General features: G+C 33.6%; 1 long non-coding RNA gene across 1 annotated transcript; it reads left to right on the top strand.

The window, feature by feature from the left end:
• The first annotated feature begins 11,289 nt into the window (after window positions 1–11,289).
• Window positions 11,290–19,414, top strand: LOC113065394 (uncharacterized). Its single transcript, XR_003279013.1, has 2 exons — window positions 11,290–11,370; window positions 19,076–19,414. It is a non-coding gene; the product is annotated as an uncharacterized LOC113065394 (long non-coding RNA).
• The last annotated feature ends 6,161 nt before the right edge of the window (window positions 19,415–25,575 follow it).

Below are 25,575 nucleotides of genomic sequence, written 5' to 3'. Positions count from 1 at the left end.
GTGCCTTTGCTTCTCTTGTATATACATTGTTCTTCGTCATTGAGTTTTAGCCTTTGACGTGACTTATTTTACTCCAGTCAGCAGATTTTGTTGTGTTGGCAAAGTCAAAAGCTCATAGCTCACGCTCCATAAAGAGACAACCTTTGTTTTCACTACCGTTTGGGAAAAATGGTTGATGACTCCTCCCACAGGAAAGAAATAACAGGTGAGATCTTGATCGTTTATCCTAGACAGTAATGAGATTAAATGAAGAGCAAAAGGAGACTTTTGCTTAAGGTATGTCTCCAAAGAAAACGACCAGAGTAATCTGTAATTTGTAAGTCACTTTGGATAAAATAGTCTGCTAAATGACTTAATGTAAATGTTAATCTCACAGGGTTTAAAAGAGATCTCGACAACGTTCCAAAGTGATTTGGGATGCCAAAGCCTGCAATCAGGGTGCTATCAGGGATCTCAATGTGAATATTTCTCAACTAATTCATCCAAGACCAACTGTTCTTAATTATCAAGTCCATTTTATTTGTTCCTCATATTTGAATACTTAAATGAAACCAATGACAAGCCATTTTTGCTTCAAAAAAGGGGTAATTGGAACTTTATTTCTTGTAATTGTCACAGTATACCTCACAAAATCACTTTCTCACAATTGCAACTTTATTTCATGTAATTGTTACTTTATACCTCACAATGCAATTTTTATAGTTGCGATTTTATTTCTTGTAATTATGGCTTTATACTTTACAATGTATGCGACTTTCACAATTGTAGCTTTATTGCCTGTAATTGACTTTATGCATCAATGTGATTTCCTCAAAATTACAACTTTATTTCTAATAAATGTGACTATACCTCACATTGCGACTTTCTCACAGTTGCAACTTTATTCCTTGTAATTTGTGACTTTATACCTCATAATGCATCTTTCTAACCAGTACAGTTGTATTTATGTAATTGTTATAATTGTCTGTCTCATAATGCAACTTTCTCACAATTGTGATTTTGTTCTTCACAATGTGACTCTCACAACTGGAGATTTATTTCTTGTAATTGTGACTTTATACCTCACATTTGCTATTTTTCTTGTAATTGTGACTTTATACCCCACAATGCAACTGTATTTCTTCTAATTGTTACTTTTTACATCACAATGCAAAGTTCATAGTTGCAACTTTATTTCTTGTAATTATGACTTTATACTTTACAATGCATGCAACTTTTCTCCCAATTGCAGCTTTATTGCTTACTTGACTTAATCAATGGAGTTCCTCACAATTGCAGCTTTATTGCCTGAAGTTGACTTTATACATCAATGTGAGTTCCTCACAATTGCAGCTTTATTTCTTGTAAATGTGACTATACCTCACATTGCGACTTTCTCACAACTGCAACTTTATTTCTTGTAATTTGTGACTTTATACCTCATGCTGCAGGTTTCTGACCAATGCAGCTGTACTTATTGTAATTGTGACTTTGTCTCATAGTTCGACTTTCTCACAACTGGAACTTTATTTCTTGTAATTATGACTTTATACCTCACATTTGCCTTTTTTGTCTTGTAATTGTGACTATTTCTCACAACTGCAGCTTTATTTCTTGTAATTGCAACTTTACACCTTACATTTGTAGTTTTTTCTTGTAATTGTGACTTTATTCCTCAAAACTGCAGCTTTATTTCTTGTAATTTGGACTTTATACCTCACATTAGCGTTTTTTATACCTCACTATTCAACTTTTCTTATAGTTATGGCTCTATTCTTCACAATGCAACTTTCTCACATTGCAGCTTTATTTCTGACAATTATGACAATTTAACAGAATTCACAATGTGGCTGTTTTATTACTTTAAACTTTGTATTGCAATTCCCTTTTATTTATTTTTTGAGGGGAAAAAAATGGTCTTCCATACAAATCCTTTGATTTATCAATAGTGAAACAGTATCAGATTTTGCTCATTTTTCTTGCATACTGTAATAAATGCTCAACAAAACCACTCTTAGCCATAGAGGCGATTAAAGTAAACCAACTTGGATGAATGCAAATCAGTGGCTCGTTCAAAAAACATGCATATCCAAATTCAACAACCCCAAACAATGTTTTGAATAGTATGAATATGGTCAGATAGGTCTTATTTGGGGCAGGGCAGTTTAATAAAACAGTCATGAGGACGTCTGCTCTTTTCAAGCCATGTGCATAATAAAAAATAATAATAATAATAATTGAGATTCCACTACATTCAACAGATGGCCACATGGGAAGACCAATATTTGCTTTGCTCTGTCATACCTTATCCTAAGAAAACAAACATGAAGGAAATCTGATCTCCTTGCATCTCATCCCATTGTCCGACAGTGTTGCTGGCCGACTCCTGGCTGTGTGCGTTTCAAAGACCTCGTTTGCTTTACCTGCCCATTCAAGCTTGCAAACTCAGTGGAGCTGACAGTAAATGCCACGGCTGATCTTTCAGGATAGAAATGTAGCATTATCCATTATCTCTGAAAAGAAACAGATAAAATGAACTGCCGCCTGAAAGGCCGAAATGACACCAACGTTTATTAATAGATCTTGTTTGATTGCCTAATAAAGGCTTTGCAATTAAGCGCTACCATTAGCAAGTGGAAAATTGCTTCATCCTTTCTCAAATTGGTGTCTTTTCTTTGGAAGCATGTTGGTCACCAGGATTTACAATGGCCTCCCTTTCTTTATCTCTCCCTCTTTTATTTTTCGCTTGTGTCAGTCAGTTAGTCCATTAACTCTGTGCCATTCTTGGTGTATAGGACATATTTCAATCATCAGAAACTTTCTTGTATAAATCAAATTATTATTTGTTTTATTATTATTATAATTGTTTAATAATAATAATATTTTTTCCTGAATTTCCTAGTTAGTTGTATTTAATTGCAGACTGGATTGAATGGGAGGCATTGAGAGGCTTAAAAAAAACTGTAATTACTGACTGTTCATATTATAAAATAAAGTGAAAGTTGTGTGTGTTTTTGTGCTGCTAGCATCACCAAACAAAACTTTTTGTGTGAAACAGGCGTAAGGTTGTTTGCACCTTGTGCAATGTGGAATTCATTTACAGCTTTCTCAAGCACTTTGTGATGCATTTTGGAAACAGGAGATGAACCGCTGGTCTAATGCACCACCTAGCTTGAGAAACTCGTTCTAAAAGACTTACTTGTAGTCATTATTTTATTTGGGTAGTACACATATTCCGAATGCCTTTGGCAGAATTCAAATGAGCCATTTTAATCTAGATTAATTCCAAGATTACAGTGAGATTAATTTTTAAAAAAATTATCTATGCCCACCACTAGTGTGTATATATATATATATATATATATATATATATATATATATATATATATATAATTAAAATTTAATTTATGCATTTAGCAGACGCTTTTATCCAAAGCGACTTACAGTGCATTCAGCCTATAAATTGTTACCTATCATGTGTATATATATATATATATATTTTAAAAAAATATTGCAATTTTAATATTCATAAGCAGTGTTATATTGTGTATACCAAATATATATTTAACTGGAATCTTGAACCAGACCTTTTAACCTCCTTACAATTTTCATCCTTATGATTCACATCGTCTCATTAGTCAGAACATGGCTGTTAACACGCTGAACATATGCTAATGAAAACATTAGCACTCAAACCCCTAATCATCGTGGCACACGGGAAAGAAACACAAAGCAGATGAATTCTGAATGCATGAATGGTCAGACAATGGCCATCAGGAGCAGAGACCTGGAAACTTCCAGTGAAAAGTGAAAACACACTGGTCAGAGGATCAGATTACTGCATGGGACACAAGGAGGGAAATGATCATGGGATGAGTTGTGCTGTTACGTTTCGAAGTGGTCAGACTTATGATATTTATCCAGTAGATAATAAAATGAGTGAAACAGCTCTTTAAATTAAAGATAAAAAAAATAATTTATGGACTGAAACACCAGAAACTGTATAGCAATGTCATATTTCTAGTGTAGTCTAATTTGTTAAAAAAAAAATTGTATAATACGGAATTTTATGAGAAACTATTTATTGATTTGATATTGCCAGACATTTTTCCAGACATGCACATTTGGTTAATAAGAATCGTCCTGTCTTTTCATTGATATTCATGCTAAGGGCGGGTTGCTGCGAGTGGACACTCGGTGGCTCTTTCAGACAGAAGAATGATGCGTTGTTTTTATTGTGAGCCTGGAATGCATCCAGATCTGTGGACATCTGCCAGATTAGCATATGAGATCCCACCCACCTTCACTATCTATGTGTTGGTGGTCTGATGATCTCTTCATGGGTCAAAGAGTCTGCAAACGTTTTAATGATGAGGCCATTGTGGATCTGTATTACAGTGCCTACTGCTTTCACTCAGTTTCTTTCAAATATATGGAGATAGGCTTTGGTAAACACACTACAGACAGACTTATGATTAAAAAAAATTAAGGTCTTCAAGCTTCTGCTAAATAAAGTGTGTGTGTGTGTGTGTCTAAGTAGTTTATATTCAAATGTATCTATCCATCATGCATGTCAGCTCCTGCAATACAGTCCAAACAGCAGCTCATGCAGTTGGTTTGTAGAATGGATGTGTTTTGACACCCATTCCTCATCACTCTGTACTTTTTGGTGTTTGTGAATTATGCAGTTGCTTTGGGAACACACAACCTGTCAAAAGTCATTTGAGCTTCTCTTGACTGAGTCCACCTATCTAAAACATTCATAGGCTTCCTTCCTTCCTTCCCCAGTGTGAAAAGAATCCCTCAAATGCTCTTATGTAAATACCACACCAAGTTTTAGTAATGGATAAGATGCATATTCAAGACACACAAGACTTGGGCCAGATATCATCTATTAAAAAGGTCCCAGTGTAACCCAACTCCAGTGTAGGAATGCATTCAATCACTCCTATTGTGTTTGGTTACATACAGTTCCCTTTTGTGTGATAAGTGCACCCTGGCCGGAGAGATAACAGCACTGTCCTAAAAGCTCAAATGAGACACTGGGTGTCAACACCTCACCAACAGCATTCCTGCACAGATTAATCTTCTGGGTTCAGGGTCTATGTTGGTGGTAATTGTCTGGAAGCCATTATCTGGGAATATTTTGCTTAGAAGTTCCTCAAATTAATGTTTGACTGTTTTATTGCTCCAGCATAATGAAACTAGCTTGATTCCTAATGAGACATCAGATACTAGTTTAGTGGATAATATTGTGGGGAAATAGACAATGATTAATAGTTGTTGCTTTTTCTATGTTTTTATTTATTTATGTATTTATTTGCTTGTTCATTTGTTTGTTTACTTATTTTAATATTAATTATAATACGTAGCTTTGACTTAAATTTAAGTGCCAAAATAGGTTTCCAGAGTTTTTTTCAGTTTTTGCTGCTTCATATTTTTAAGGAAACCTTGATACACTTCTATTCAAAAATTTTGGATAAGTAAAAAGTAAATATTAATACTTTTATTCAGCGAGGATACACTTTATATATATATATATATATATATATATATATATATATATATATATATATATATATATATATATATATATATATATATATATATATATATACACATATATATATATATACACATATACACATATATATGTTAGTAAAGACATTTATAATGTCACAAAGTTTTTCTACTTCAAATCAAAGCTGCAAACTGTTCATCAAATCCTAAAAAACTATTTATCCACAAAAATATTAAAGTTTCTTGAGCAGCAAATCAGTATATTTCTGAAAGATCATGTGACAATGAAGACTGAAGGAATGGCTTTAGATCTCTACCCTTTTGTTTTTAAGTAACTAAGGCTAAATTGGACTTTTTACAGCATGGCATCTATATTTGTATCGAAACAACATATGTTTTATTTCCATCACAGTATTCAATAGATCAACACCACAAATGTTCTAGTTTCCAGTATCTTCATTTACAGATATATCCATGCAATCCTTGTGTACTTTAACTTTCACTCTGTACATCTCACTCTGGGACTTTAGCCCACACATCCGAACATGCTTCTTCTGTGAGTAAAGCCAATTATTGAGTTTGGGATTCGAGCTTCCCACTCGGAGGTATAAGTGTGTGCAGTTTGTATGCATGGTCTACAGGTTTGTTCTAATGTCACCGTTTAACATTCAGACTTCACAGCTTCTGTTCTTTCCACTGACTCTCTCATGCCTGGACTGTTAGTCAGGATGTAATGAGCATTATAAACCCAGTCAAAGGGTCACCATCTCAATAGGTAACATCAATTTTATGCCTGAGCTGCTGTGAGTCAGGATATGAAACCTCTAGGCATTGTGAAGCACAGCTTATGTCAAAAGGGCAAGGGGGAAGTTGACGGAAGATTTGTCATCAGAGTTTATCTTTTCAAAGCAGCCCTCTTTTTAGAAGAGTTTTAAATTACAGATGACTTCAGTCATCTCAATGTATTATTCTATATTATTTATATTATATTATAAATAATGTGCTACACATATAATACACATATATCTATGTTGTAAATATACATAATATTTATATGTAATAATATTTCATTTATGATATATGATTATTGCATTTAATTTTTCTAGATATAAATATTTTTTTTTTTTTTTTTTTTTTTTTAGTTTTACACAGCACACAATAAAGTCCTACCTTAAAGACAAAGGACAAATATATAGTAAAAATGTGCTAAAACTGTGAAAAGTGCATGAATTTTAGAGAGACTAGTTGAAACTTTCGGCTGTATAATAGTTTCCATATGTAAGGCCTTACGCACCTTTAACAAGGTGTTAATTGCAGAGTTTGTGAAGAGAAGCATTAGTTATTTCCATCTCTCTTTCTCTGTGGTGTGGGCAGTAATTATACACCGCTCATATGTGCAGTCAGCTATATCAAGAGAAGCACTGTTTCCCAACGCTTGAATGACGGCTCAATTCAAGTGCAGCATCACAGAGCTCAGCCATGAAACTCACCAACCGCTTTCACCTCTCAGGACACCCCAAAAGAAAAGTTAACAAGCTCCTTTCCTGATTACAATCCAGTGAAGAGGTTTTCATGTATATTAAACCTGTCTATATCTTGAGAAGTCAGTAACTTGAGGAAATCACAACAGCAGGGGGATTTGTTGACAGGGTTTAATGCAGAAGGACAGCATTAGGCGGTCGGGGGAGGCAGAGCTCATCTATTGTCCTGGAAATCGTTTCATTATCTCCTCAGCAGGGGTGTGAGTTCGGTCATATGGCCGGGAGATTCGGTGGAGGCATCAGAATCATTCTTGACACCTTTCACTGCTGAGTCAGAGAGCATTACTACAAACATTATAAATACATTATAACATAGAATCATTTGCAAAAGATGTAAATAAAAGCTTTCTGCTTTGCCTTCTGATTTTTCAAATAAGTTCTAAAGGAATGCTAATGGAATTCCTGACATCATTTAAAAAAATAGAATTTCTTCTAATTTAATTTGGAACTTTTTGTCTGAATGGTTGCTATGGGGTTGCTATGTTGTGACAAGTACTAAGTGGTTTTAGAACACTGTTTATACTTGGTAGCAAAATAAAAATAAAAAAATCAGGAGAAAATCTTGTAGATATAATTTAATAATATACAGTGTATATGTGTAGGTGTGTGTGTGTGTGTGTGTGTGTGTAATTTAAAGAATGTTTATTTTTATGACTTTATTGTAATGACCCCTGTGAAAATCTTTTTGCTTAAATGTAATTAATAATTTACACATCCCTTTAGGATTTTTTAAGTTTCTTGTATAAGAATGTAATATATATTATATATTCTTAAATATATCCTTAAATATGTTTGTATCACATGAAAAAAAAAATTATTTTACATTCTTTTACATTTTTCTTTAATTTTTTTTGTAATGACTACCCAATATCTCTTTAATATTTTTTTTCCCCAAAATATGTTTGTGTAAGAATCATAAACTGTAAGAACACAATAAGTAAACAAATTGTTAATTATATTCTTAAAATTATAAAATGCTTTAAAAAGTATCTTAAATATAAAGTATATTTATACTTAAATGTATCTTTTCCAGGATTTCTTTAATCTCGTGTAGAATGCAATGACTTTTTTAGTCTACTATCATGCATGATTTAATATAAAATGTTTACAAAGATTTGATCACTTAACAAAAAAATAAGTCTATTTTAATGTATTTCTATTTAATTTTATTTATTTATTTATTCATTCATTCTTGATAGATCAGTGAAAGAGAGAGAGTGGACCCTGACCAGTGTTGTGTCATAGGACAGAGTTTCTTCACACAAGGACATGGATCCAAAGTGAGCTAAATTTATCATGTCTTTAATGTAATTGTTTTATATTGTTGTACACCCAGAAAGTAACTCACAGCCTGCAGTTACAGCAAATAAGCACTAGTAGTGCTGTAACAAAGCAAGAGAAGTTGAATCCACATCACAGACACATGGAGCTCCACGCTGCTCTTTATAAGAGCACATGCTGCACCTCATGCATATGATACAACACTAATGAGAAAAATTGCATATTTAGTTTCATAATACAGATAGGTCAATCCCATTTTGCCATTATCGTCATATTATAAATTAATATCTTCCCAAACGTTAGTAATTTCAGTAAGAATATAATTTGAAATCGTAAAAAGATAAATTCATATAAAAATTCATATATTAAGCATGCAACAATGAGACCCAACAAACATAATCTTCTGTTTTTCACAGAAATATAGAAAACAAGTCATATATTTCTGGAATGACACGAGGGTGAGTAAATGATGACAGGTTTGTAATCTGTGTGTGTATTTTTAGTTATATGTATATTGTATCCATCCTGAGGATGATTTTTGGAGTCAGACAGGGCTGAATGCAGATAGTCTGTCCTCAAAAAGAGAGCAGCTTCATCTTCCCTTGTTTACCAGGGTGGGTCGCCAGACCTCTCACCATCCACACCAGTCCAGTGTGTGTGTGTGTGTGTGTGTGAGGGACGGAGGGAGGGTGGGAGATGACGAGATGCCAGACGGTTACAGAGAAACACTGCCTTATCAAAGCATCAGGAGGACAAATATAGAGGCACACATCTACAAGTGGACACAGTCCAGATATAAACAACTGGTAAACAACTAGACAAACTGCTGAATTATTACCGCTCAAGCCATTATCCTGTACTTCACTCACATATCTGAAGATAACTAGACAGTTATGTGCTTGAAATGGGTAAGGAATCTGGAATAACATGTTAAAGAGATCGTTCACCCAGAAATTAAAATCTGTCATCATTTACACACCATCAAACAGCATGAAATTACTGTTTTTGTGTGTGATTTAAAGTGTAGTGTACTATCCATATAACTTTGGCAGCCTTAAGATACTACATCTAAAATAGATGGAAAAACTATTAAATGTTTATTCATTTTATATATATATATATATATATTTTTTTTATTTTTTATTATTATTATTTTTTTTAAGAAAACAGTTTTAGAATTTTCATATAAGAATGTTAAAATAATCAATATAAAAATAATAAAATTACATAATGTATAATAAATTAATAATAATTATATAATAATTAAACATTTTTTTACAGCCAGTGGTAATTGTCATATTTAAAAATGAACTATAATAACCTAAGTAAGAAATTTCATTAAGCATACAATCTCCATATCATAATACTTGTTGCATTGTTAAAAATGTTAACATTTTAATTACTTTTTTTTTACAAAAAAACATATAAAATGTATAATATAATTAACAATAATTATACACATTTTATAATAATATTTTTGTAATGCCAATTATAATTAATCATATTTAAAAATCAAAAATATAATTTTTCTAAAATAGAAAAAATATATATAAATCATAATTATAATTATATACATTTTAAATCTATAGTAACCGTAGTAAGAAATATCTGTAAGACAAATACAATCTCTATATCCACTATCATTATTTTTGATGTTTATTTCTGATTAATTGAGTGCAAACATAGAAATATACGCAGTTTAGAATGGGTAGTTTGGGTTGAACACTACAATAAAACTTAACTTCAAATCAAATTAAAAGACATCATGCTTTAAATTGATGCATTAAGCAGACGCTTTTATCCAAAGCGACTTACAGTGCATTCAGGCTATCAATTTTTACCTATCATGTGTTCCCAGGGAATCGAACCCCCAACCTTGCGCTTGGTATGGCAATGCTCTACCAATTGTGCTACAGGAATAGTTTATTAGTATACTAGCTTTACTAGTGATATGAGTCTAGACAGTCTGATCAGCCGCAGTAATAACGTCTAATCATGTGATGTGAGAAGTTAGGCCAACCCATGTGACCAGTCTGAAAGATGAGCCACAGCCAATGATCAGCTCTGCAGAGTTTTCCCATAATGCTGACCTTTGGGAACACAAACAGACCAGTAGAGTTCAATCTTTGATCAGCCTCTATACACTCAGACTTTTTCAGATGTATTTTGATCGACCCATATTAATTTGATTGCAGGAGGCTAATGTAGTTAGTGTGTTTGTGGGTGTGTAGATGACCCACCCTCCATTGACCCATCGGCTCTCCCCGGTCAAACACACCCAGCCCCCTCTCGCGCTTTCCTTCATAGGAGGAGGGGTGGTGAGGAGAGATTACAAACCGTCTGAATCTCTTTTAACTGAGCGCCCAGAGAGGGATGAGGGCAATTATTCCTGCATGATGCATTCTTTCCCAAAAGAGCGTTCCAGCTTTGTGCAACACGTGAAATGCAATTCTGAAGCTGATTGCATGTTTCCATGACCTTAGTTTGGGAAATGCAGATATAAACACTTGTGTAATAGTCAAATGATTTGATTTGTACATTCAAATGAGTTTGAAAGCGTTCAGACTTTGTGTTTGAGTCAAGCAGTGTTTTCTCTTTGATAGTCTTAAAGGGATAGTCCACCCAAAAATGAGCGTTCAGTCATCATTTACCCATCATAGATCAAGCTATACCCAAGTTGGCAAAATTAACATTTTCATTTAGTGTATATGTGTGTGTGTGTGTGTGTGTGTGTGTGTGTGTGTGTGTGTGTGTGTGTGTGTGTTTGTGTGTGCAGTTAAGAACACTGCAAAAAAAATAGTAACAATGAAATAAATTATAAATAATCAAAGATTATAATTTTTATTATAACTCTTTCAATCTTTCTACTCACACACAATTAAATGTTCACATTTAATTCAAGGTGTTACTTGCTGTTTCTGTGTAATTATTTCTATGTAAATGATTTCTGAGTGAAAATGGTTTCAAAAGCATTTTTTCCCTTTGCTCTGTTAGGAGTTTGTGAGCCGTGATCACTAGCTTTCATGTGAAGGTCTGAAACAACATGAGGGTGAGTAAATAATTAAATAATTGATTTGTGTAATTTTTTGGGTCATTACTTCACAGTCGAGTTATCACTAGAGTTGTAGATGGCCAGCTGGACTCGAAAAGAATGACAAAAAAAAAATGAAAAATAAAATCCAGCTGCCACAGTCTGAGAAACATAAACCTGCAATTAGAGAAGATTAATAAGCACATGGTATAATGAAGACCCCCGTCCCGCCTGGCCGGCCCCCTTAGGCAGAGTTCTGTGAGAAATACTGTTTGTTTGTTTTCCCTCTACAATCATGTTGATTATGAGAAAACGCTTCTTTAGTTGTAACTGTCATGTGGAATTTCCCGTTTTTTTTTCATATTGTTTTATTTTAATGAGCCAAAACCTCAGGAATGCTAAATACTTATGGGCATTTGTTTAAATGCTCTAATGGAAATTTCCATTCTCATAATTTCAGTGGGACTGCTGGTTTCATTAGAATCTGTTCAGTGTCTATTCTGCCTCCTAAGAATTTTATATTTTATTTTATTTTATTTTATTCTGTTGTTTATCTGTATAATTTATTTTAATGCAAATAGAAATTTCTATTCTCATAATTTCAATGAGAAAGTTAATATAAGTGTCTGCTATTTTTATAACATTTGATTATGTTACATCTGTTTTGTGTTTGTCTTCATCATTTATATTTTTATTTATTAATAATTATTTTATTTCATAACTTTTTTATGTGATTATTCATTTTAATTTTTGTTTTAAGTATTTATTATTTATTTATTTATTTATGTTTCATTTGTTACATTTCAGTTTTACATTTATATATTTTTATTATTTGTATTTAATTGTATTATTTATTTATTTTTTGCATTAAGTCTGGGCTGTTTTGTTTTCATACAATATTGCAATTATTATTATTATTATTGATATTATTATATTGTTATTCTGTTTTTATTTTATTTCATTATTTATTTTATTTGTATTATTTTATCCAGCATATTTTATTTTAACACCATATCAGTCTAACAGTACTCAAAGTGTCTATATGTTTTAAACAACCTTAAAACTTGCCTAATTTCTTTACCCATAAATCTATCGCTCATGAGTGTGTTCTCACAGGTTACCCAAGAGCATCATAGTTCAAGCTTGATGTTGTGCTATGAGTGCTCTCTTGTATGTTTGTGTATAATTTTGGTCAGTCATGTCTTTCCGTGGTGTTAAATGGAGCACATCGTATCCCAGAAGCCTCCCTGTTCCCTCAGAAACCGGACACCCCTGTCAGTATCGTTTGCTGTTGCCTCTATCGTTTTGAACAGAGGCGTAGAGTATCAATAAGCCACGGAGGTGAATATATCTGTTGAGCAGATTCTGAAATTACAGAATTCTTATATTGAACACTGAAGACATTTTATGCTTTGGCATTAGAGGCTATATAATTTTTTATTGTTTTAAATTCTATATTTTACGTTTGTATATTTGTATTATTTGATTTTTGAAGAAGTGAGCAATACTCAATACTCATACTGAAAGCTTTTATTAAAAAAGCACTGTTCTTATTTAAAAAGGTACTTTAGCATTAAAGGTATTTTATTATTTTATTTAAAATTTTAATTTGAAATTGTATAGCTATATTAGGTTTTTCTTTCTCCTTTATATGTAATCTATTATTAATAATAATAATTATTATTATCATTACCATTATCCTTACAAACTTATATTTCATAATTTATATTATAAATTATATTTTATTATATTTTAAACCTAAATTGGGATTTGTATTTGTGATATATAAAACATATGTTATTTTGTTCTATTAGTATTGTATTTTCTATTACCAAAAAAAAAAAATAATAACAAATAAAAAAAGGTAATGGCATTACACTGATGTATTAGATGCATTAGACACATAATGGTGCTTTGATGGTACTGTGGTATTTACAGTGCATACTGTACTTTCATTCTTTTATTTCGTGTCTTAAAGGGTTTCTTTAGTGATATAAGATCCAAAGTATCCTGAATCACATCTAAAAATATTAAAACGTGCCATCTTCTATGAAATCCTACATGCAGCAGTAGCTTAATAACGTCCTAACAGTTTGTTTCCAGTGTCTGCCTTTCATCCAGAGTCATTTTGTAATAACAAGCCCTGGATAGGTCAGGGTTAACCACAGGCTTGTCGTTGCACCATTATACGTTCTGTAGATGATAAGAGCACAACCCTAAGTTTACGAGTTTCTAAACCAGCCCAGATTTTTGAGACGGTTCAGATTAACTGCTACCTGAAGAGACCAAAAACGAATCATAAAGATGGCACCAAACATTTCATAAAACAAGATATCATTCAGACATTTACTGGAATGTTCTGGGCTTAAAACAAGACAGCATTTGTGGCATCATGTTCATTAGCTCACAAATTAATTTGGACTCATCCGGGCACTTGTAATGGAAGAATGGAAGATGCTGGAGCATTTGGAAATGTAAAGCTTGTGAATCATCGTTTTTATTCTGAGACCATCGTCCTAAATGAATGACCCTCTAGTTATATCACCAATGAAGTTTTATCAAACTAGTCTCATGTTAACATGTTTAAGACTTTATTTACTATTTATTACATTATTTACCATTTATAGCTATGTGCCTTAGTGTAAAAGTCAAAATGTATAAAATGTCTAAATGCATATTTATTTACATGTTTATTTATTTAAAAAAAATCTAAATCAAAATAGATTTATTTCCTTATATGTTTGTTTGTGAACTTTACTAGTAGTAGTAGTAGTATTAACACACACACAAAAGATATTTTAAAGAATGTTAGTAACCAAATAGTTTTGGTGACCTTTGGCATCTATTGTATGGACGTGTGAAAAAAAATAAAAGATTCTAATGACATCTTTTATGTTCTACATAAGAATGAAAGTCTAACAGGTTTTAAATGACTTGAAGGTGAGTAAATGATGACAGATTTTCCATTTTGGGGTGACCAATCCCTTTAAATATGCATCTTTTGCCTAAGAATGAATGTTTTAACCGCAGAGTCTGGTTATCTGAGGACGTTATATTTGCTGATCATGTCTCTTACCAGATCTCCCAGATTAACCAGTCTTTAACTACAGCTATGCCTGGAATGTGTAGAGTCATTGCACTGGTTGATAAATGACAGCGTATACCTAAACAAATATGTCAAATCATGATCTATTACCTCAAAGGACATTTTACGTTCTGTTGCAAGGGAACATCATCAACATTCAGTCTAATGGCTTATTCTCAAGAAGGACAAGCTTCTGGAAGCATCGAATCAATGTTTCCGCTGATTACATGTGATATATTTGTACTAATCTCATTTTCCCCACGACCCCAGATCAATTTTGTGGCCGATCTGCCGTTTCAGACCAGAGATCTCGAGCCACAGCTTTTGTTAACTGTAATGAAATACATGTTTAAAAAGAAGGTTGCACATTAATTTTTCATGTGGATTGTGGTTGACAACTTCAGCAAAGTCCACTATAACAACCTTCAAGGGCCTCCTGACCCTGGGAGGGGGTGACCTCTGACCTTATTTGGGCCTCTTTTATGAGGATTTTTTTCAAGGCTCTGACCAGATGGCTAAACTATCAAAGGCTTTTTTATGAGAGAAATCTGCAGGCAGGAGTGGAGTAGTATTTCTCTCATTGTGTAGCATGTAGTTGCCCACATGGAAGTTTCTCCCAAAACTGGAATATTGGTTGAACTTTTGTCCAATATATTATCTAGTTAAACCTCTTTACACAGGAAACGATCGATTGATTATAAAAAGAGAAACATTTATGATATGTAATATATTAGATAAATAAAAGTAATATGTTAATGATGTATTAAAAACTAGTCATTTTTCATTTTAAAATCGATACAAGGGTAGATTTTTGTATATTTTTTAATGTTTTAGAAATATTTTATGATATGTGATATATAAAAAAAAAAAAAATTATTTAACAGTAGTTAAGTTAATTTCTATTTAAAATATATATTATCTCTGGAAAAGTATTTCATCAAAAAAAAAAAAGCTAGTTATGCTTGTTTACTCTTTGTTCAGGAAACTATTGATTGTTTATTTAAAAAAAAAGGTATATTGATGGATGGATAGATAGTAATTCATTTCTCTCATAGTATATTTAATAAATATAAATGTATCTGTGGAAAGATTTTTAACTATTCTTTTTAAACTAAATGTTATACTTGTGTATCCTCAAATTATTTCTTATATTTTAATCTCAAACTACTGCAGCTGCAGAGTTAGTTTTGTTGCATTTTAAAAACCATTGTTAAAAAACATTGTGTGTTCTGGAAAAGTTGTGTCTTCACTCTTACACCTGTGTATTGATGCATGTTTAAAAGGATGGCATTAAATGGTATGAACACATGTGGGAGCATCCATGATAGTCCTCAGAAATCCACAGTGAGAGCTGGTGTTTGAGGAAAGGGGAAAGAGTTGTGTGTCCCTGGGTCGCTATAACCTCCACCGCTCCACATCACTCATGAGGCTCCTCTCCTATTATGAGAGATGAGCTGTGTGGATGAATTGGGTTTCTGAGGGACCACTAGTCTCACACAGACTCCCCTGTCAGCAAACAGCCTGACTTCAACAAATATCCAAAACAGGGATCATGTTTCAACATATATATATCCTTCAATATGGAAGTTCAACAGTCCAGACTCTGATGCAATAAAAAAACCAGGTTTTTACATTTCTGATGAATATGTGAGTGGAAGAATTATCACAATGCTAGAAAGTTCTTGGTGGTTGCCAGGATGTTACTGTGTGGTTCCTAGGTTGTTCTGGGGAATTGCTAGATTGTTCTAGGTTGTGGCTATGGCATTGCATTGCAAAGACATTCTATATATTTGCTATGCCATTTCTAAGTTGTTCTAGGAGGTTGCTAGGGTGTTCTGGACACTATATTTAGTTGCTATGGCATATCTCAGGTGTTCTATGACATTGTTAGGGGTTTTGCTAGGGTGCTCTTGACATTGTAGTGTGTTTATCCAGCTTTTTAAGGTGTTCTATGATGTTGCTAGGGTTTTCTGGAAATTATAGTGTGTTGCAACAGCATTTTAAGGTGTTCAGTGACATTGTTAGGGTGTTGCTAGGGTGTTCTTGACATTATAGTGTGTTGCAGCAGCATTGTAAGGTGTTCAGTGACATTGTTAGGGTGTTGCTAGGGTGTTCTTGACATTATAGTGTGTTGCAGCAGCATTGTAAGGTGTTCAGTGACATTGTTAGGGTGTTGCTAGGGTGCTCTTGAAATTATAGTGTGTTGCAACCACATTTTAAGGTTTAAAGTGACTTTGTTAGGGTGTTGCTAGGGTGTTCTTGACATTATAGTGTATTGCAAAAGCATTTTAAGGTGTTCAATGACATTGTTAAGGTGTTGCTAGGGTGTTCTTGACATTATAGTGTGTTGCTAGAACTTTTAAAGGTGTTCTAAAAGATTGTTACGATGTTGCGAAGGTATTTTGAACATTTTAGTTTGTTGCTCCAGCATTTTAAGGAGTTCAATGACATTGTTAAGGTGTTGCTATGGTGTTCTTGACATTATAGTGTGTTGCAACCACATTTTAAGGTGTAAAGTGACATTTTTAGGGTCTTGCTAGGGTGTTCTTGACATTATAGTGTGTTGCAACAGCATTTTAAGGTGTTCAGTGACATTGTTAGGGTGTTGCTAGGGTGTTCTTGACATTATAGTGTGCTGCAACCACATTTTAAGGTGTAAAGTGACATTTTAGGGTCTTGCTAGGGTGTTCTTGACATTATAGTGTGTTGCAACAGCTTTTTAAGGTGTTCAGTGACATTTTAGGGTGTTGCTAGGGTGTTCTTGACATTATAGTGTTTTGCAACAGCATTTTAAGGTGTTCAGTGACATTGCTAGGGTGTTGCTAGGGTGTTCTTGCTCCAGCATTTTAAGGTGTCCTGTGATGTTATGGTGTTCTGGACATTATAGTGTGTTGCTACATCATTTTAAGTTGTTCAGTGACATTGTTAAGGTATTGCTATGGCATTTGTCAGTTGTTCTATGAGGTTATTAGAATGTTGTCAGGGTGTTCTGGACAATATAGTGTGTTGTTAGAGCATTTTAAGCTGTTCTATGATGTTGTTAGGGTGTTCTGGACATAGTGTGTTGCCAGAGCATGTTAAGGTGTTCAGTGACATTGTTAGGGTGTTGCTAGGGTTTTCTTGACATTATAGTGTGTTGCTAGAACTTTTTAAGGTGTTCTATAAGGTTGTAAGGATGTTGCTAGTGTATTCTGGACATTATAGTTTGTTGTTAGAGCATTTTGAGGTCTTCTATGATGATGTTACAGTGTTCTGGATATTAAAATTTGTTGCTAGAGCATTTTAAGGTGTTCTATAAGATTGTTATGATGTTGCTAGGGTATTCTGAAAATTATATTTTGTTGCTCCAGCATATTAAGCTGTTCTATGATGTCATGATATCATTTTAAAGTGTTCAGATTGTGAACATTTTTAAGGTGTTGCTATGGCATTTGTCATGTGTTCTATGACATTGTTGGGGTGTTTCTAGGGTGTACTGGATATTATAGTGTGTTGTTAGAGCATTTTAAGGTTATTGAAAGATTATGAATTGTCGGCATCTTAAAGTTTCTGGCTTTCATTAATAACCCTGGAGGCTCCTGACTAAGTGGATGTCTCTCTCTCTCTTCAGAAAGTTGCAGACTCTGTTAATGACAGCTGCTGTAAACATTGGCAGTTGGGCATCACCCTCACCACCCCTTGTCTCCTCCTTCCCCTGAGTACACTTCATGTTTTCCATGTAAAAACTTCAGGAAGAAAAACAACACGCATGGAAGCTCTGAGAGCACTTCCAGAGCAGTGCAGACTCCCATTTTACACGTTATTGATATTGATCCTTCCACAGTTTTTGTGTTTGTTTGTTTTTGTTTTTAAATTGAACATTTATTTGAATTGTATACTAATTCATCATTCTATACATTTTTCATGCAAAGTCTATAAAAGTGAATATAGATCTAACAATAAGCAAATTCATGAATTAAATGTAAGTTTCAATGCTTTCAGATATATGCTACAGATTTTCTATGCTACAATACAGCCCTATAATGTTTGTTTTTAGTTTGTTTTCATTTGTTTTTTTTTTGTTTTGTTTTTTGTTTTTTTAATGGAAAATGCCTTCTAATTTTATACTTATTTATAATATTTTATTTAATTACAATTACATTTGATTACAATAAGAAAATTGAATGAATGAATGAATTAAATGTTATTTTGTCATAATTTTCTGTGATTTTCATATCAATCTCGAGGACTAGGACTTAGTTTAAATCTCTTTACAGGTTTTTTTTTTGTTGTTGTTGTTTTTTGCCTATTTGCTTTTGATTTTGGTGCTTTTTAAAAATTAAAAACTGTTTGAATGTATTTTTATTATTATTATTATTATTATTATTATTATTATTATTTATTATCATTATATTTAAAAAAGTAATGGATATAAGATTTTTGTTCACATTTTCTCATCCTAGTTTTATCATTTCTATAAAGCTGGACATTAAACCAAATTAGTAGTCAAAACATTTAATAAAAACAATCAAGCCACAATTTATTAATCAACCTGACTTTGTTTAAATATTTGGTCGACTTCGTTTTATTTAATAGCTTTGGGAGTGGAATTGCAGTACATGCTTTCCAAAAATGTTGTTTTGTCTTTGTTCTTCATAGGGTGGTAACCTAAGCTGTCCTGCATTTGGCGTTTTAATGTGTCCATTCCTGTTCTTGATTGCACTTGGAGGTCACCGGGATCTAAAGTCACTGGAAGCAGTTAAAATAATAGGAGCTGACCACATGTTGGAGGTTATGAGATGTGGCCCCCCGACATACAGAGAAGCCGCTGAAAAACCCTCTGCTGCAACATTGTTGTTGTGTCTCGCTGACCTGTTTGTTTAAAACTTACACAAATATTTGTATAAACTGATTTACAGCAAACATTTGATGCAAGTTATTGCTGATATATGAATGCAAATACGCAAAACCACATAAACGAAGCTCTTTCTCCTTTTATTTTTTAGATGACTCAGCTTCTTTTTGTGTAATGGTGAGTAAACATGTGCATGTAAATATAAATCAAGAATCGGTGCATGTGATTGTGTGTGTGATGTGGGAGCGAATGCACACTTCCTGTTTACCTTTCCTCATTGACACTTTACCTTTCCATCACTAGTGCATTTACACAAATATACACACACTTCCACATGACTTCATTACAGGACAGACTGGGTTTGGGTCATTTGTTTGAGTTGAGAGTCAGCGCAACTATTTTTCAGATTGCACCATCTTCTCTATAAATTATACTTCCACACATGTGGTGGCCATTTCCTGTTCATTTATTTCCCATAGAGTACATGTAAACATACATCAGTCACCATATAGACGTCCAATAAAATAATACTGTTAAAAGGGTAATAACTGATTACAGTTAATCTGGATTATGTAATCAGATTCCAAAAAATTAATTACTTGTAATTAGATTATATTACATTTTAAAATAATCGTAATCAGGCCACAGTTACTATTTTATTGATTGCATGATTATTCACAAATTAACAACACGTTATTAATAATTTATTGATTCTTCCTAATTCTTCTTTTCATTATTTTAACTTTATGTTTAGCTTACCTCTTATATACAATCAAAAAGTGTTCCATTTTATTTATTTTTTTGGACATTCAGATCAAAACAGTCACTAATCAGGTGGCTATAACCTAACCATGTAGGTACATGAAGATGAGTTTTGTGGGGCAAATATCACTTTTACTTATGTATTTTTATTTAAAACAAAGGCTTGAATAAAAGTTGATTAGAAACTCTTCTTCTCCCTCAGTAAAGCAGACGGCATGTCGTTTCTCCAGCCCACCGGTAACCATGAACGGCTGTGCACTGGAAACAATTCAGATTAATGATTAATTGAACTCATCTGAAACCGACCCGCCAACTCAGCAAACTGTTTTCCATCTCTTTCCAAATATCAGTGGCCACTAGCGGGGCCGATCATGACAGGGACCCTCAGCGCACATCTGCGGCCCACGGGTGTCTTCACATGCAGACGCCAACACCTGTCCAATCCCAGCATCCCTCACTCAAGCTAAAGCACATCCCAAATGACTTCCGATGAGTCTCTTGACTTGACTTGAACTACACAGCTGGTTTGCAATAATCACTTCATCCATCCTCGAACCGCTGACCGTTTAGCACACATCCAAAATGTATATTCCACAGAAGTTACGAAACCAGTTGTTCGCTCTGTGTTTGTGCTGATCTTCTGAATGGCCCGTGATTGAACTGTGGGTGTGTGCCAGCTCCTTTCTTTCCTGGTCTTTCTGCTTTCTAATTTTTAGTTACTGTTGAATCCACTGAGCTTCAGAGAACACAAAGGGCTCCTGAACGCGGGCCAGCCCACCCCACAGATGGTCGGGGGATCAGAGGCTGTCAGCGCGCTCCAACAAGCCAAGCACGGGGCTCAGTCTCCACAGGAGCATGGCGGGTCTGAATGGGAGCATTTCCACTCGCTTCTATAGCCCCCCACCATGCATTTGTAAAATGATTTGTGGCAAATTTGTTGGATCAATATGGATGCCAGAGGTGAGGCTAAAGCAGATCTGGTTGTAGCTCGGCCGCGGTAAAGACATCTGGAGATCGGAGGTGATGATATGTTGACCGTGACAGAAACGCGCTAAGCTGGACAAAACCTGAGGAAGAAATGTAATTAGTTGTGATAGGCTTGGGACAGAGCGATTGTGTTGGAGGTTACTTGCATTGGCTAAGAGAGTTCATGAACCTTTGGAAGCGTGATGATGGGGGAAAAAAAGGAAAAAGGGGCAGGTCAGGGTAGTTGGTTTGGCGACTTTCACAGTCTTTTTTTTTTTCTCCAAATTTACGTCTTGCCCATTCTCTTCTGCCAAAAAAAAAAGTACAAATAATAATAATAATACTGAAATAATAATGCTCACACACATATATGTATATATGTGTGTATGAGAGCAATATTTATATTTATTACTTATAATAATTAAATATACAAATATAAATATAAAATAATACATATTTGTGTGTGTATATATATATATATATATATATATATATATATATATATATATATATATAAAATCAAATGAAAACTTTAAGAAAATTCAGAAAATAGGGCAAAATATACTGTATTAATATGAAGAAATCTTCTGGACTTTTTTTCTGGGTGTTTTACTTTTATTTAGAATTTTACATTGCATTGTGTTTTAACGTTTATGAAAGTGTCCATAAAATGAATGCATAGTGTTCGGCCAGAAAAGTACTGCATTTTCTGTGTATTCATCTTTATTATTAACTCTTAATGTAAACTTAAGAAAAACTTTGAGATTTTATTATTGCACTGTAAAATAAAATATAACATATACAAAATTATACATATAACATTTTGCAAAAGTTACTTTTCCTTTAACTGAAGCAGAAAAGTGAAGCTTGTATTTTTGTGGTCCAGCCTAAACCCACATGGTGCTTTAGGTGTCTCATGTTTTCCTGAACTTTGGTCTAACTACAGCAGTTTGGCAGATGTTGAATCTGTATAATGGTGTTAGAAGTGTAAGCAGGTGGTAAAATGCACATTTTGTGGTTCCCTTCTGCTTCACAGGAGTAGAACACTCACATCTGACAGAATCTACATCTGATTCCCCTCCCATTCAATCTCTGTCTCTCAGACTTTTTGTGTCTCGGCTGTTTTTCAGTGTCTCTCTCTTACATAAGTTGTGATCCAGCTGGACAGCACAAGGACAAACGCTTCAGTCACTGCCATTGAACTGACCGTGGCTACAGATCATTGTTGCAGTGTTTCTCATCTCGTGGTCACATCAAAAACCTGTTGCTAGAAAAGTCACATTTCATTTACACATGAAAAGCAGCAGATACCTAATCCAGTCCAACCCGCTTTCATGCATCGCTTCGACATCTGCCTGTCGACTGGCTCGCGTCCACACAGCTATAGTGTAAAAGCCTTCGTTATGAAGCTGTGGTCAGTGTGACTGCTTGACCGCTGAAGTGGGTTGGATTTCCTGTGGTACATAAAATCTCAGTGAGAATCTAGCAGGTAAACTGAGGTTAGACACACAGCCACAGACCGCAGCCACACTGTTTGCATATTGTAATTTTACCCGTGGTTGCCTAGTGCTGCTACCATTTATAACTTCAGTAAAGGCTGATGGAGATGCTGCGTTAGGCAGAACGTCCCAGAGAAGCATTTTAGTGCTCAAACTAAGGTTAGGAGACACTGAGGTCAGATATTGAATATTCAGCTTAATGGCAACATTAGCTAAATGTTCTTACAATATAGTTTTGTTAGCTGAAGTAGCTCAGATCATTGGGACTATAGGAAGTTCAACTTGATCTCACAAGACAATGCTAGTTATTTACCAAGCAGCAATTTCATTCAACATGATTCATAAGGAAAAAAAAATATTTTTAATGAAAAATAAAAAATAAAACTGTCATTGGAAACCATATGAATGATATTGTGCATATTTGTCACCAATTTTAACACTACAATGTAAAATAACTTCAAAATAACTTCAAATGTCACAAAAAGTCACAGTTTATCTTCCTTTCAGTGTCACTGAGAAGCAAATGAGATGTTAAAGAGACTTCCACTGTGTTTTTTTTTTCCTATGGAGATACATTCTGTTAGTAACTTTTGAGAAAAAAGGACATTTTTTTATCAAAATGTATTAAAAATGCAACTCATTTGAATACACATTTCTATGATAAACACATTTTGAATTCAGTGATACAGTTCTAGAAGGAAACCTTTGGGATGTAGTTTTCTTTTAAAATATATTTCTATTAAGTATTTATTTATTTTTTCAAATGTCTCTACCAAAATTATATGTAATAAGTTCAAAGGTTTGGGCTCAGTAAAGTGTTTATACATTAAAGTTTTTGAAAGAAGTCTCTTATGCTTATCAAAGCTGCATTTATTTGACAAAAATGCAGTAAAAACAGTAATATTGTGAAATATTATTACAATTTAAAATAACTGTTTTCTATCTTAATATTTTTTTTTAAATATAATTTATTCCTCTGATGCAAAGCTGAATTTCCAGCATCATTACTCATGATCCTTCAGAAATCATTCTGATATGTTGATTTGCAGATCGGTGTTGGAAACAGTTGTGCTGCCTAATATTTTTTGGGGGGAACTTGTGATACTCTTTTCAAGATTTTTCAACAGCATTTATTCAAAATAGAAATTGTTTTGATAAAATGTGGCACTTTTTAGATTTTTAAGATTTCTCCTTTTCGATATCATACCCTTATATGTCCTCATTTGATCCGAACTGTAACCAAAGGAAGCAAAACGTGACCTTTCTCTTTTAATAGTCTTCAACAATCCTCACTGACCTGAACAATACCGATGATGTGTTTACTAATCAGCCCAAAATATTTGAGGCACGGACGTTTTTTGTGAAACAGAAGTTGGCTGATGTCCAAGGCATGCTCGTGTCTTCCACCGTCTGCTGCTTTTCAAAGAGGGTTGCAGCACCAAGAAAATAAATAAATAAAATAACCATCAGAACATCCCATAATTCTGAATGTGATGCAGCAGATGTTGACGGTGAAGAAAGAGGCTTTCAGCCATTGTTCGGCCTCAGAGCCATTTATGTGGTCACCATGGCAATGCTACGCCACTTTTATCCATTTCCCTTCGCCGGACGCATGCTAATGCGAGATCATAGCTCTTATTGACAAAGATGATAGAAGCTGAACAACAAACAGAACGACGTGGATGAAAGCCAACAGGGCTCCAAGCTTTCATGTAGAAGGTGCAAAACAGAGTTTTATTTAGCAGCACGGTTGTTTGATTATCGTTATGAGCATAAAGCGTACTGAATATTTGATGATGTTCTAAGTTGTTTACGGCTTCGTAAAATGTCTCAACGGTGGCACTTGTTATTGGAATCTAGTTGGTGAAATGAGAGAAGGACAATGTTGAGGTTGTCTGTCATATCTAGTGTGTTCTAGAACAAGCTGCACGTGTCTCGTAGTGGACGCAGATTGTCTTTTTATGTGACAAAAAGTCTGTTGTCTGCGGGTCCAAAGCTGTCCGTGTCAAAGGCAGTTGTGAAGTGTCCAGCCAGGTGTCGATCTGTCTTTGAGCTGTGGACAATAGTGGGACTCACTGTCAAGAACCTCTCTCCTGTCCTTGATTCACAGATCGTCTTCATTCATTCCTGGATTAAGTCAGTTCTACATAGCATGTATACGAAAGGTGGGCTTGGCACTTGAGGTTTCCAATTGTTTAAAATATTGTGAATAATATTTCCTTGTCTACTGCAAAAAAAAAAAAAAAAAAAAAAAAAAAAAACAGTGACAGGCAGGGTAAAATTAACTTTTTTTTTTTGCCAAATCTGCAAATGGCATATAAATTGAGAAAGATAAGACATAAAATATGTACTTAAATGTTTTATATTATTATTATTATTATTATTATTATTATTATCACATTTACTATTTTGTGAAGTATAAAAAATATGACATATTTATTTTTTAAATATCAAATATTTGTTCTATATTTTATATAAAAGTTTTAATAAAAGAAAAGTTGAAATAAAAGAAAGTTGAAAAACCTTAAATTCTAAGTGTCAAATATTTTTTAATTTAATGTTTAATGGTGTTGTAATAGCAGTAATGTATCACCACTTTAAGTTCAGTTGTTATATAACAATAAACAAAATAAAATTTCAGCTTTCTACTCCTAGAAGATGCACAGGAGTATTTCTTTTTAGTAGACAGCTTGTATTTATTTGATTTGGTTGGTAAGATTCTTTGATATGTATATGTTCACAAAGGTTTATGTTTTATTGTTATTTTTTTATATTATTTTTTAAAGATGAAAAATCTAGTAAATTATTATTGCGATTTAAAATAACTGTTTTCTATTGTAATACATTTAAAAGTGTAATTTATTCAACGCTGAACTTTCAGCATCATTAGTCCAGTGTCACATGATCCTTCAGAAATCATTCCAATGTCATTCTTCATGCTGAAGAAACATTTCCTAGTGTTTTCAGCACTGAAAACAGCTTAACATTTTAGTAGAAACAATGATAAATTTGGTTCAAGATTCTTTGATGAATAAAAAGTTCAATAGAACAGCATTTACTTAAAACATACACCTTTT

The sequence above is a fragment of the Carassius auratus genome, chromosome 48 (assembly GCF_003368295.1).
Source record: "Carassius auratus strain Wakin chromosome 48, ASM336829v1, whole genome shotgun sequence".
Taxonomy (NCBI): Eukaryota; Metazoa; Chordata; class Actinopteri; order Cypriniformes; family Cyprinidae; genus Carassius; species Carassius auratus.
This window is presented reverse-complemented; position numbering and strand designations above follow the sequence as displayed.